This window comes from Mya arenaria, chromosome 8 (assembly GCF_026914265.1).
Source record: "Mya arenaria isolate MELC-2E11 chromosome 8, ASM2691426v1".
NCBI lineage: Eukaryota > Metazoa > Mollusca > Bivalvia > Myida > Myidae > Mya > Mya arenaria.
Genome location: NC_069129.1, coordinates 60,335,838 through 60,352,171, shown reverse-complemented (window position 1 = coordinate 60,352,171; position 16,334 = coordinate 60,335,838). Strand labels below are relative to the sequence as shown.

General features: G+C 34.2%; 1 long non-coding RNA gene across 1 annotated transcript; it reads right to left on the bottom strand.

The window, feature by feature from the left end:
- Positions 1-6,775: 6,775 nt before the first annotated feature.
- LOC128242650 (uncharacterized) lies at positions 6,776-9,383 on the bottom strand. The gene is made up of 3 exons (XR_008262654.1): positions 8,900-9,383; positions 7,524-7,730; positions 6,776-7,045 (listed from the first exon to the last, which is right to left on the bottom strand). It is a non-coding gene; the product is annotated as an uncharacterized LOC128242650 (long non-coding RNA).
- Between the last annotated feature and the right edge of the window lie 6,951 nt (positions 9,384-16,334).

The following is a 16,334-nucleotide window of genomic DNA, read 5'->3' as shown; positions in this document are numbered from 1 at the left end:
ATGCGATAATAAAACGATATGCATGCTCTCCTCGACATATTTTCAAATGACCTACTTTTGTTTTCAGAAAATACTAAGTATAGAATACATACAAAAAACAGCCTATTTAAATGCATGCGGTATACCACAAGGACATGTATATGTCGTGCATGTTTGCACGACATATACATGTCCTTGTGGTCTACAACCGTTTTCAGAAAATACTTAATATAAAAAACACATACAAACGCGTGTAGCCTGCATAGCTAGATTTGTGTGCAGTGCAGTATAGTGTGTGTTCTTTTTTCCGTTTGAAGCTTCTTAACTTATTGGCTTATAAATGCAAAACCTTTTATTTCAATAATATATATATATCCAATCTATTCGTGCAGTTTTAGTTATACAGATGGCCATGTCGCTATTCTCGTTGATCATCCTCTGTAGCTGTTTGTCAATTACATGCACATTAATACACACGGCTACGTTTAAGTCCCGTTATGTTTTAGTGAATGATGTAAGCTTATATTTTTGTATATATATATCCAGATTTATTCTCTTAACCTTTGTTATATTTTTAACCCCCCCCCCCAATCATGTATTTATCACTGTGTGGGAAGGGACACCGGATATAGCTCAAAAAGTGATAAGTAAACAGACAATTATGCAGTTGTTTTAATTTAACAGAGGTAAGATCTTGCTGTGTTAACGAATATCTACCGTATCCACAAATGAAGCAAGTGTTTAAACTAATAGCTGAATGCTAAATGTCGCCTATGGTATACTTTAAAGTGCTTACGATTTAACAGACCTCGTAAAAGGTTTCTTCAAATCTGAGATGATCACCTCAAAACTTACTGAATTTCGACAAGTATTGTTATTTTTATATCGAATAAATAAAAAATCTGAATCGAAGGATTTCACAAGAATAAGCTCAACTATTTTTATTGTAAGAAATGGCAATGCAACTGTTAAAGATATGCCCTATGAAATGCTCACAGTACTGTACTGGGGATAGCCGCATTATGTACTGGGGATAGTATCAAAGTTGAGAAATGTGTGTCCTGGTGATAACATGTAAAATGGGACAAACATTTATAGTAACACTGTTAATATGCACTATACATGTATATGTCGAACTTTCAAATAATCTGCAAAAAGTGAGAGTACAATTTGATAAGAAATTATTGAGCAAACTTAAGTTAACAATGAGTTTGATCCGTGCTCGCCTAAATGAACGTATATATGCAAGCTGCGTAAATATCAGGGTTGGTAACAATACATTCTTTCTCACTGAAGTGAACGAGCAGAGACCATTATTCTGTTCTAAGTAATACCAACTTTGTTCCAAGCTTAGAACAAAGCTTTACGTGTTCCAAATTTGATCACAATATCCCTCCTGGTAACTTTTTTGTTTGCAAAAACGTACCTACTTGATTTACAAAGCTTTATTATATATATAAATAGCAAACACCACATAAATTCTACGGCCATATGTTTTGTGTGTTCTCAATAAATCAGATTACCGGCGTATGTCAAATATTTAAATATTGATGCTTGTGAAAAAACACAGCATGGTTGACTAATATGTATGAATGAAACAGTTTTAAGTGCATACAGATACAAATAACAACAACATGTTCTTGCTCTCATCCCCCGATATGGACAACATCGAACAATTTCCCTCGAGCTCGCGTATAGATAAATAGCCGTAATCATTATCACAGTCTCGTTTTTTTTCTAAATACATCGTTACTATCCTCAGTCCACTTAATAGCTATCCCCTGTGCAGTTATTTATTTGCTTCATCTATCCCCAGTACACTGCCAGGGCATCAAAAGGTATGAATATCTCCGTAACAACAAAATATATCATATTGATATTTTACACATTACTAGATTATGTAATTACAATGAATTCGCTCGATTCAGTTTTTATTCTTACTTTCAATTTGTTGATTTATGTTTGAAATCGTACCACATAAATGAACATTTGTGAGCGATCATGCAACTTTCGGCGAGAATTGGACTATTATACACAAGAGGAGACACATTTCCATCATAGCCGTATATTGCACAGTATCAAGTAATTCAAAACTCTTCGATTTAGTTAATTATATCACCATAAAATACAAAAAATGATAGAAAACTGTCCATGTGTCAAAACCAAACGCTTATCGAATGATCACTTTTTGAGCTATATCCGGTGTCCGTTCCCACATAGTGTTTATGGCGTTTACAAAATGCAACAAAACCGAAAGTATACGTTTAGTATAATCTTATTTAAGCGATGTCGAAATTTCAGAGAAATTACAGTTATAGTATAAAAAGTATGTTTGTTTTAGTGGGGGCCCACGCCGGTAAAGTCAAGAACTCTAGGTCATCAACACCTGAACAACTAGACCACCAGGACTTTAATATCAAAGCGCTGAAAGCGCTGCAAGACTGTCGGTGACGTAACTGAAGCAAGCAAACACTACCGCAAAGTTCTTTCAAATGAAACGTGAACACGTAAAGCTTTGTTCTAAGCTTGGAACAAAGTTGGTATTACTTAGAACAGAATAATGGTCTCTGCTCGTTCACTTCAGTGAGAAAGAATGCAAACATGCATATCAGTATATATATATATATATATATATATATATATATATATATATATATATATATATATATATATATATATATATATATATATACTGATATGCATGTTTGCATTCTTTCTCATAGACCACAAGGACATGTATATGTCGTGCAAACATGCATATCAGTATATATATATATATATATATATATATATATATATATATATATATATATATATATATATATATATATATATATATATATATATATATATATATATATATATATATATATATATACTGATATGCATGTTTGCACGACATATACATGTCCTTGTGGTCTACAACCGTTTTCAGAAAATACTAAATATAAAAAAACACATACAAACACGTGTAGCCTGCATAGCTAGATTTGTGTGCAGTGTGTTCTTTTTTCCGTTTGAAGCTTCTTAACTTATTGGCTTATAAATGCAAAACCTTTTATTTCAATAATATATATATATCCAATCTATTCGTGCAGTTTTAGTTATACAGATGGCCATGTCGCTATTCTCGTTGATCATCCTCTGTAGCTGTTTGTCAATTACATGCACATTAATACACACGGCTACGTTTAAGTCCCGTTATGTTTTAGTGAATGATGTAAGCTTATATTTTTGTATATATATATCCAGATTTATTCTCTTAACCTTTGTTATATTTTTAACCCCCCCCCCCAATCATGTATTTATCACTGTGTGGGAAGGGACACCGGATATAGCTCAAAAAGTGATAAGTAAACAGACAATTATGCAGTTGTTTTAATTTAACAGAGGTAAGATCTTGCTGTGTTAACGAATATCTACCGTATCCACAAATGAAGCAAGTGTTTAAACTAATAGCTGAATGCTAAATGTCGCCTATGGTATACTTTAAAGTGCTTACGATTTAACAGACCTCGTAAAAGGTTTCTTCAAATCTGAGATGATCACCTCAAAACTTACTGAATTTCGACAAGTATTGTTATTTTTATATCGAATAAATAAAAAATCTGAATCGAAGGATTTCACAAGAATAAGCTCAACTATTTTTATTGTAAGAAATGGCAATGCAACTGTTAAAGATATGCCCTATGAAATGCTCACAGTACTGTACTGGGGATAGCCGCATTATGTACTGGGGATAGTATCAAAGTTGAGAAATGTGTGTCCTGGTGATAACATGTAAAATGGGACAAACATTTATAGTAACACTGTTAATATGCACTATACATGCATATGTCGAACTTTCAAATAATCTGCAAAAAGTGAGAGTACAATTTGATAAGAAATTATTGAGCAAACTTAAGTTAACAATGAGTTTGATCCGTGCTCGCCTAAATGAACGTATATATGCAAGCTGCGTAAATATCAGGGTTGGTAACAATACATTCTTTCTCACTGAAGTGAACGAGCAGAGACCATTATTCTGTTCTAAGTAATACCAACTTTGTTCCAAGCTTAGAACAAAGCTTTACGTGTTCCAAATTTGATCACAATATCCCTCCTGGTAACTTTTTTGTTTGCAAAAACGTACCTACTTGATTTACAAAGCTTTATTATATATATGAATAGCAAACACCACATAAATTCTACGGCCATATGTTTTGTGTGTTCTCAATAAATCAGATTACCGGCGTATGTCAAATATTTAAATATTGATGCTTGTGAAAAAACACAGCATGGTTGACTAATATGTATGAATGAAACAGTTTTAAGTGCATACAGATACAAATAACAACAACATGTTCTTGCTCTCATCCCCCGATATGGACAACATCGAACAATTTCCCTCGAGCTCGCGTATAGATAAATAGCCGTAATCATTATCACAGTCTCGTTTTTTTTCTAAATACATCGTTACTATCCTCAGTCCACTTAATAGCTATCCCCTGTGCAGTTATTTATTTGCTTCATCTATCCCCAGTACACTGCCAGGGCATCAAAAGGTATGAATATCTCCGTAACAACAAAATATATCATATTGATATTTTACACATTACTAGATTATGTAATTACAATGAATTCGCTCGATTCAGTTTTTATTCTTACTTTCAATTTGTTGATTTATGTTTGAAATCGTACCACATAAATGAACATTTGTGAGCGATCATGCAACTTTCGGCGAGAATTGGACTATTATACACAAGAGGAGACACATTTCCATCATAGCCGTATATTGCACAGTATCAAGTAATTCAAAACTCTTCGATTTAGTTAATTATATCACCATAAAATACAAAAAGTGATAGAAAACTGTCCATGTGTCAAAACCAAACGCTTATCGAATGATCACTTTTTGAGCTATATCCGGTGTCCGTTCCCACATAGTGTTTATGGCGTTTACAAAATGCAACAAAACCGAAAGTATACGTTTAGTATAATCTTATTTAAGCGATGTCGAAATTTCAGAGAAATTACAGTTATAGTATAAAAAGTATGTTTGTTTTAGTGGGGGCCCACGCCGGTAAAGTCAAGAACTCTAGGTCATCAACACCTGAACAACTAGACCACCAGGACTTTAATATCAAAGCGCTGAAAGCGCTGCAAGACTGTCGGTGACGTAACTGAAGCAAGCAAACACTACCGCAAAGTTCTTTCAAATGAAACGTGATCAAATGATTTCATACAAATGATGAACACTCTTTAAGGTAGATGAAGAAGGATAAATGTGATTATAATAAGCACAAATATATTTTGGCCCTACAAGATTCTTAATTCAAATTTCCTAATTTTGAACCGCTTTAAATTAGTTAAATGCATATTCATTATGTTAAAATTGCTTCAATTTATGACGTCGCTTATAACAGTTTCAGTAAGCAATTACATTCCTTCATTTCATTAGGGTCTGTTGAAGCCAATGTCTTTAAAATACAAATGCAATACAAACTATACCCAAGATTCAAGGGACATAATAAAAATATAACTTTAAAATGATGCTCTTTCAAGCCTAAAAATGCCTCCCAGAACTTCTATCAACAGAGTCCACATATCTACAAAATTTGTGCTCGGGTTACTTTCTTTGATATAAAAGTGAAAACAAATCTGCATGGTGCTGTGGCGTCATACCATGAAAAAAACTAATATCTTTAAAATTTGTTTTCTAGTTTGTTTTTATTATAGAAGTGTTAATAAATCTGCATGGTGCTGAAGAAAAAAAACAATGTCTTAAATTTCAAACCTGCAGCATTAATTAGCGCCATGTTGTCAAGAATATCTGGACAATTGAATGAAATATGCATGGACCGAAATGACAGCTGGTTTTTCATTGACAAAAGATGCCTTTGAGGCAGTTTTAAGATTATGCTATTAAAAGTATGAGGGTAGTTGGTACAGTTTTCACTCATATTCAGATGATGGCTAATATTTGCTGATAAACATGTATCCTCTTAGCAGCAGGGAATAAGTAAATGACATAGTTTTAAAGACCAATATTGGAGATGTGACATTGACCCCCAAATCCAAAGGGGTCATCTGCTGGTCACCCCAAACCTAAATTTCAAGTTTGAAGGCCATGGGTGCAGACTTTGTCGAGTTGTCACACAGGCAAGCTTTTTGCTTTCAATGGTCTGTGACAAATCAATAGGGCTCACCTACTGGTCAGGCCCAACCCCAAAGTCAAGTTGTTCAAGGGCCATGGGTGCAGGCTTTGTCCAGTCATTATTAGTACAACCTTTTAGCATTCAAGGTCACTGTGACCTTGACTTTTGACCCAATGACCCCTTAAATCAATAGGATCTTCTAATAGTCAGACTTAGCCTCCATGTTGAGTTTGAGGGCCATAGGTGCAGGCATTGTCAACTTATCAGTCAGATGTATGGTTTGACACCTTCCTGTTCAAGGTCACTGTGACCTTTGACCATATTACCCCTAAAATCAAAAGGGGTCATCTACTGGTTAAACCAAACTTTCATGTCAAGATTGACAATAGGTCTAGGAATTGTAGAGTTATCACCCGGAAAAGCTTTGGTCTACTGTCAGACAGACGGACGTAGCAGCCAACATGTGCAAAGCAATATACTCCTCTTCTTTGAAAGGCGCATAATATTGATTAAATATTTTTGTTTATTATGTTAATTAACTTACACTACATACAACAAGTACCATTTTGATATTTTCGAATGCTCATTTGGGCATGTACATGGGTTTTGATCTGACTATGAACATGAAACTACATAGTGATGTTCCCTCCTATCAATTCTAAATTAAAATAACCATGAGAAAAAAAGAATGTTTTCACTGCACCATGAATAAATATGTCAAACAAAATAAATGTCAAGTTATTCAAGATTAATTTAACACTGTTCTTTTGATGATTTCCGTGCATTCCTGACTGCAGGTTTTTCCCATTTTCCCACACAGTTATTTCATATTGGCCTTACAAGGTCAGATCTTGAGTTGGGTCTTCATTGCTGGACACTATCTCTTTATCTCCACAGAAAACACACTGGTGCAAGTTTCACTGCAACAACTGCAAAAAAAGTTATATTATATTCTAACTGAACTCTGCATCAATATTCAATTATTTTTTTATTGGATTTAGGAAATGTCTTTGTTTTAAAGGGTTCATATAAATTAATGCATTTTTTTTCAATTTAATGCATTATCATGCTGGACTCTTTGACATTGATGGTTAAAACAAAGAAGGCATATGATTTGTGTACAGATTAAACATTATTAATTATAAATGTGTTCTTTAATTAATAGACAAGTGGCAACAATTTCCCCAGTTAAAAAGCTTACATTTGTATATCTGCAGATTAATCATTTGCATTTCTTTTGCTTTGATTATTTAAGTCAAATCAGTTAGACATGATAATGCATTAAAATAAGAAATATATTTTTGGGCATCAATCTATAGTGTGTGCCTTCAATCTAGAAATAAATTTCTTCTCAACAGATGCTAAATTATAAAAAATATATAAACCAAGATTTTGATTATGACTTACCTGCATAGTTAGTGGTCTCCATAACTGCTCAGAAATGCTCCCTATGACAAACTAAGTGCTGGTGTATGGCTGGGTAATAGTGCTGCTCCAACCAATAGCGCAATTCTTCCTACAGGTGGACCAGCTCCTCAATATGGTTTCTGTCATGGCAGTGATAACAGTATGTAACATGCCCTTTTCTACTTTCCAGAGAATGAATCTTCCAATCTAAATTACAAATTTAAGAACAAATATATACATATGCACATGTAATGTTGTTAAAAACAAACCATTTAGATGCCACAAAACTAAAAGATTTTGGGTGAAAATTGAGCCAAATCAAAACATTTAGTCATTTAAAGCTGCACTCTCACAGATTTACTGTTTTTACAACTTTTGTATTTTTTGTCTTGGAATGACCTATTTTTTTGCTAAAATATCTGCAAACCAGTGATATAAGACTACTGACAAAATATTAGATTGCAGACTTCCATATTTCAGGTCGAAAACAAAGGTTTTATGGCTTAAAGCGTTACTAACGGTTTAAGAAAAATGCATAAAACATTTTGAACTTAAATATAAACATTTTCTGACAAATTTATTGTCAGCAATCTTATATGAATGGTTAACATGCATTTTAACATAAATTGGCTCGTTCCAAGACAAAAAATAAACAAAGTAGTCAAAACGTTCAATCTGTAAAAGTGCTGCACTCTCAGTCACAGATTGAAGGATTTGACAACTTCTTTTACTTTTTGGCTTGGAATATAAAGCTAATGAAAAGCAGTATGAAAACTGATGAAATAAGACTGCTGACAAAAGATAAGATCATGTTTTTATATTTACATTTGTAACTATTGGTTTTATGGTTAAAAGCATTACTAACGCTTTACTAATAATGAGATTTTTGGCACAGAACATCATCTTTTGACCGAATTAAAATAAGAAAACAGCGTTTCAATATTTTCAGTTGTCTTTTTTGACTGAATTAATATAAGGAAGCAGCGATCCCCTTTTTCCAGTTGTCTGTTATGTCCAGTGTTCAGAAATTCGCATAAAATAATTCATTACAAGACCAAGAAATAAAAAAGAGTTGGTAAGAGACAATCTGTGAGAGTGCAGCTTAAACATATGATATGCATTATCAGCCAAGTGCAGACCTACTCACATCCTGGCTACACAACCAGTACATTCATCAGCTTTACTGATTCGAACCAGGCACATTTATATTGGTAGACTAGCATTTTACCATTCTGTGCTGGCCAGTAAAGTTCTCATTTGAATTAGAATTCAAAATGTATATACCTTTGTTCATTTTTTTTGCCAACTCTGTTTCAACTGAACTTCCTAAATGAATGAGAAGTTTCAAAAAATAATTACAATATCTCAGTAAATACCTGCATTTATGTGTTTCTTGTGCAATCTGTCAGCTTTGGTAGGCTCAGGTTTCATTTTGTCCACCTCAATACTTGTAATCTTCTAGTCTGATGTACTGCCATCCAATTTTTAAGTCAGGTCAGGCAGCCATTTCAGCTTTGTTCCAGTTGATTGTATCAGATGATGTTAACAATACTAGCCTTGTTTCCAGGCACTTCTCAATTTGAAAGTTTACAAAAGAACATGGCCTGTAATATTTAATAAAAAAATCATAATTGTTTACTCCTGGATGATGGATTCTAAAGTAAACCTTTGAGAAAAGATGCTACCGGTATGGTGCTTGAACCCACGACCATGTGAACACTTGCATGGAGATCTGTCAAACTGAGCTAACTGGGTAACTGATTTTTAGGCAGCTCCCAGCTTGGCTCTACAATTGACAGGTGCATTATACATTATAGAGACAATAAATCAAACACTTGAAGCACTAGTCCAAATAATAGTAACTTTACTGATCTTTTTACAAATTTTGAAATGGCATATCCTTCACATACATTTTTTTGTTCCAAAAGTGGGTAGCTATTCCGATTGGGATTCCGGGTCAGATAATTATATATATCTAAAATATGAGTTATGTACACAAAAAATAAAAGCTGACGAATTATTATGAGTTTGATGAGTGTTTTTCTTCATTTCATACTGTCAAAACATAATGATATAAACTGTTATACATGAAGATTACCTGCAAGGCTGCGGTGCATAGATTTACATAGATGTAAAATGGTTGTGTTTAAATGCATTCAATGCTTGTTTTGTGAAAAAAATCTTTGCACTTACATGGTAATAACTAAAATACGAATATAAACCTTTAATATCTATTTCAAACATAAACTACTTATCTAACTACGATTTCAATATCTTTCAACCCCCACCCTGTTTTGCACAAACAAGATTAGACATAAGGGATTGGAAGAATCCCATATAACACGTCTATTTTTTTAGACTATTGAAGCATATATGTTCTTTTTTGATGGTTGAGACGTTTCAGGTTAAACAACAATTAAAAATGCGAAATAATTTTAGTGAATAATCAACTCTGAAATGAAAGTAACATGAAGATGTTGTAGTGAAGGATTTGCCATATATAGACATTTTTTTTAATCGTAAAAAGAGTCCGTCAACATACAAATATTTAGACTAAGAGATGTAGATCAGCTAGATGTACCTGCTAGTCCAAATACTTGTACGTTGACAGATTTTTTTACGATTTTTGATACAGCAAATCCTTCACGTACAAATTGTTTTGTACGAAAAGTGGGTAGTAATTCCGATCGGGATTCCGGGTTAAAGCATATTGCATCTATAACATATCATAAAAACAAGAAATATTAACAGATAATGTTATTTAATATAAATTCCGTAACCAAAAAGTAATATCCAGCAAATAATTATGAGTTTGATGGTTTTTTCTTCATTTCATTCTGTCAAAACATAACAATATATACATGAAGGGCACCTGCAAGGCTGCAGTTCACAATTTTACAACAATCGGAACATTTCGGCCATCAATTGTAACAACTCGCCATCTTCGGTAAGCTTCGAGATAGTCAATCCCTGTTGGATACTGGCTGAGGTGTTGAGATTGTTTGGCCAAGGCCAAATTGTTACGATTGTATTATCTCGAAGCTTGTCGGAGGTGGCCAAATTATTACCATTGGGTCAAGTTGTTCCACTTGGCATAATTGATGTCTGTGTCAGTCAACTTTCCTTTTAATGAAAAGGTAAATAATGTGTTTTAATGCATTAAATGCTTGTTTTTTTGCAAAATAGCTTTGCACTTCCATGGTAAAATATGAATATAAATCTTTACTTTATTATCCATTTCAACCATAAATTACTTCACTTAATACAATTTCAATATTTTTCAAACATCCCCGCTTTTTGCACAAAACCGTTTAGACGTTAGGGATTAGAAGAATCCCGTATAACACGTCTATTATTTCAGACTAATGTACATGTACCTTCGTATCCGAAATCGATCACTTCCTGGCAGCTCATTTCTGGATTGTCTCCATCTAAATTTAACATTTTTAGACGCATACATTGATGCCAATTTTGCTTCGATTGATGTTAAAGCAATAGCACTAAATACAGGTCGGTTATTTTGTAGAAGAACGTGTTCGAAGTAACATTCAATTTCATTTCCGCATAATCGCCGCCATATTGTGTATGACTTTAAAAACTACACCCTATAGTCCAAAATAACAATAGGCATAACGTTGACACACTGTGATAGGTATAATCCAAATAATTTACTCAAACCAATACAATAGTTCGATTGCTGCTGAAAAAATCATTTGAAACATAAAAGCTATTTCACAAAATATTACATGACATGAACTCTTTAACCGCGTATGATTTATTTCTTAATAGCTTTCATTCATAAAATAAGTTCTTTGCCGGGGTTTGCCGGGTCAGTCTTGAATGCCGGGATATGTGTGACGTCACACGGGGTGCAAACATGTGGTGTAGCTTACTATTGGATGTAGGGTAAAATGACTTCGTATGTAAATGCTATACTTTCATTATTTTTCATTATTTTGTTAACAAAACTCCCCAAATTGCAACGGTATAACTATACTAAGAGTAACACGCAATGTTTGTCATAAAAAAGGCAATAACGCGTTAAATACACATATAAGCAGGTACTTGACGCCCCACATTCACGTAAGTAGTTCTGTTGCTACGCAGGTGGTGTGTATTTATATATTCATGTTCAATATGTCGTGTCAGGCGACTAGTCGCGTTTCTGAAATACCGCTCTCTAAAGACTCTCGGCTTGCAGCCGACAGTCTAAAAACCAATTCGACATTTTGACATGTTAACCATACATTGATAAAATCAACCAATTACGCAACAACAAAGCTGTTTGCGCTCATTTGAATTTGCCACACTATTTCGTCATACACAAAAAAGTGCATTTTACCAAAAAACATGAGCGAGTACCAATCATGGCTGCCTTTTTCACAAAACAACATTAATACATTTTAATTCGAATTTATTTACATCATTTATTTTAGAAACAAGAGCTTAATTTCTTTATGTGAAATTTCATTAGAAAATATTAAGTATTACTATAGTAACGTATCCAGGCTACTCCGGCAACTACTGTTTTCAAAGCGCTATGCTCCGCCCACTTATCTACCTAATTACCATATAGTAAGTCATTGATCCGGTTTGGAATTTCGTTGGTATTTCCCAAACATTTATTTTTAGTAAAGCATTGCGGGGACCTCGGGAAAGTATCATACAGTAGTCTATCATAGTTGCATGCTCACTTTTATTTTTCTCTCTAATTATTGTATCCTTAGTGACACTATATTTTGTGTTATCTTTAGAGTTTCATTTGCAAGTGTGTAAAGGTAAGAATTGTTACCGTGGTATGCATTGACCAACTGTGACGCCACAATATAGAATACATTTGGTCACGGATGTAGGTTCAGCGTCTTGGTCGTTTGTTTATATCTGCAGATAGTTATTTTCAACCGCATGCGTTTGTGATATGTTTTTTTTCTCTCTGATTACTTGTAACTTTCTCTGCCGATCTCGGTGTCGGCTCTTCGTTGTTGTTATTAAATGGTAAAAATTCCCCTGTTTTGCCCTCGAGATCGTTCTGGGCTGTGCACCATAACACGTTTCTGTTCCCAGCATGGTCTACATTATCTATCTGCCATTGGTCACTCACCGGGTTTGTTCCTGTGTTTAATACTTTGCAATAACCAATTCCTGTTTTTTTTTCTTACTAGATATGCATTCGGAACTCATCGGCCACTTTTTTTCAAAACCAACCTCGGATGTATGCATGTATATCAGTTGAAGTAGTTCGTAAAATTTTGAATTATATCATTAATTAAATGTAGTGTTTTAGAGTTGTATTTATTGATATAAGTTTAAATTGATTGCCATTGAATTGTATTATTGTAAACATAATTAAATATCCCAAGATACACAAAACTGTTAAATAAAATTACTACGCGATCTACTTGCAGCGGACTTAAACGTACCACGTTTTTAGTATGTGAACCGTCCAAATACATCCGAGGTTGTTTTTTTTTTTTTTTTAAAAAGGCCGAGGAGTTCCGAATGACTAGATATGTTGTGTACCCAGTTGTTTTAACAGATTCAGTCGTCATTCGTGTGCACTGTCGATTTTGTTTGACGTCAGCGCTTATAACTTGCAGCTTTATTCATATATGTAATGTCTCAAAAGCATCATTTTGGTGCCCCAAATTGTTCTGAATTAATGTATTAGTATAATGCATTCTGATTAGTTAAAAATGGCATGGTATTTCAGTACTATCTACATGTTCTAGCAATGACTGCAAGTGAAGTGAATGTATATAAATCTTATGTAACATAGCCTTGTTGGATATATAATGCCGTATCGGCTACCAAATACATAAAACAAGTAAACATTAATATTGAAAATGTTTGCAAATGTATAACTTGAATGTACCCCAGCATACAAAAGGCGTCGACGTCAGTAGAGACAAATTGAACTTGTAATTACATCTAGACGTGTTTTAGATGTCGTTGTGGTTTCAGGATATATGCAAAAGGCTACAGAAACATGCTCAGTAGCAAAATGTTTAAACATAAACCCGGTTTAGTGGCAATGGGCAAACGCCAAAGACATAGAACACAAATTCACAAACAAGAAACATAGAACAGCACAAAACTCTACAAACAGCACAGTGCATAAATACTATATATATATATATATATATATATATATATATATATATATATATATATATATATATATATATATTTGGTATGTTTATCAAGAATTGTTAGGTACCGCCTTGGAACGGTCAGTAAAATGTAAATTTACTGGGGGTTTAAACCAGTTTATGTACACAAACCTCACTCTTATCCCAACAATTCTTAATAAAGATAAAACGCTAAAGGTAAATCTTATCAAAGTATGCATTAACTTGAGGAAACTTATCAATAAAACAAATAATAATAAAAAAACGAAAAGGTAAACCCCAAGTACTTCAATGATTAGAGATCCCAACTCTATCTGCAGACGGAGGGAAACAATTCAGAGCACCTAATGCAAATACTTTTCAAAGATACGATGCAGTAATCGTTAAAAACCAAAAATATCCCACACAGTCTGCCTTATAAAATAAAAGGTTTAAAACTGTGTGATCATAGAGTTTCATAATAAAAAGCATCATTGTACTAAAACTGGGAACAATTAAAGAAAAACATTATTAAAAATAAAAGCGACTTGTATATATGCCGTTCTCTCCTTCCAATTTACTGGCGTCGTTGTGACGTCGGCACTGAATTGACGCATAATACCCTTATCGTCATTTTCGCTGTCTCCAGGTCTTAATAGCAAATGCGCCCATCGGCGTTCACGTTATACTCCTGTTTGTGCTTCCGGTGCTCGTGCTCATAGATTATGTACAATTCGTCGGGTCGGGAAGTAAACTGACCGCCATTCTCTGTGTCGCCGTCACTATTGCTGTATGTGCTTATATCACGGACACTATAATATAAGCATTAGAGCTGAGGACCATTGAATACATTTTGTTTTGTAGAAATCTAAACTTACACCTGAAAAGTATACAGTATAGCCTGGTCACAGGAAATCCCCTTTTTTACAAAACCAATCAGTATTAAAGATGGCAATCAAACGGGCCACCATTTACTAATGAAAACTCACATTTTGTTTATTTAATCAATATCCATAATGAAACGTTAAAGTAACACTCTTATTCAAAATCAAAACATATACATGTATAACAAAGTTTTAGAGGTACGTCATTCACTAATTACTAAATAATACATTTATGGAAAAAAATAATTACTGCATGATAACAAGATTATAACCGTGTTTTAATAGATGAAAACGCAAACTATATTAAATGATTGGTGAATGCTAAAATATTTACTGTGTTCTACTACTAGTAAGGTAGAAATATCGTGTTCTCTGCACCTTTCTTTCTAATTAAACTCGGTATCTTTCATATGAACCATTGTTTTCGACATGTATATAATTATATTCATCCATTTTGGTATATCAAAACATTTGTATTAATTGTGGTAAATCTTAGTTGGGAGTAAGAGTGCATCTTGAACTGGCAAACCATTATCTTCTATGAATTGGAGTAGTGACGATCTCCTGCAAACATCTAAAAAATCGTCAACATTGTGATCTTTTTAGTTTGAACATGGAAGTCCTTGATCGATGTGCACCGAAAAGCTATCCAATACTTTAGCCCATATATGTACTTAAACCAAACATGCATCGATGGGCAAGGACCCATTCCAGATACGTTATCAAGGGTATCTGTTCCTGATACATGCCCAGATCTGACTGAAGACAATTGACATACAGGTCAATAAGGTTATGGCGTGTCTACTGATAAGTGATCGGAAAAACACAGACATTGCGACAAAGACAAAAAAGACTGAGCATGACAAATAAGAAACAACTGGTCCAATGTTTCTTGGGTTACACTAGATCCTGGTTCAATTGTCGATAGGAGTTTTGCCGTGGTTTCACTGTAACGGCTACACTTTGAAAGAATGTTCAATACAGGAACATCCGAACGCTTGATTCCTTGACGGGATTCGTTGAGTCGTAGCTCTGTCGGCAGCTTAATCCGTGCCAAACTGTCCTTCAGTGCGGAAAAATCCCCCTGGATATCAGAATTAGACCCGGTGGCAGTTAGAGCTGCGGTACCGGGAGCCAACACGTGGCTACTTTCTGGGTGGTCGTTTACCGAGAAGCACCCTTCACGTGGTGAATTTACAAATCCGGAAGAAATATCAAGTTTCTGAATCACTGTCTGTAGATTTCGTTCTACGCCGATAATCCTTTCGTTCACAGAGTCTTTAAACTCCTGAAACTGTTCCTCCATCTAAATAATTGTCAATAAAATAAACTTATTTTCCTGACTGAACAAATCCTCTCTCGAGAGTGAACAAAATGAGAACATTATTACGTCACAAATGACTGTATTATGACGTAATTGTATGTCACGTGACTACTAATAAAAATATCGCCGTCGTCTTTCGACTTTTCGCGGTTACTCCCCGGCCAAAGTCTATTTCCCGGGACCCGGATTCAATAAGTTTGTCAAATTCCCGCCTTTCAGGAATGGTGTTCTGTCTAAAGCCCCGTGTATGCCCGCCGCCCCCCCCCCAGGCGGGCAAAATAATGACAGGTGCATTACAGTAGCTAGGTGATGGAATCGTTATATATGAACTTATGAACACAGTTGTTAAACCAAGCTCTCTGCGAAAAACATGTTTAAAAAAGTCATTATTCATCAGTGGCGTAGCTACATTTAGGCCTTGTAGACCTAGGCCTTCAACTTTTTTGAAAAAATGACAAAATTTAAGTAACCAAAAATGCAATATAAACTAATATCT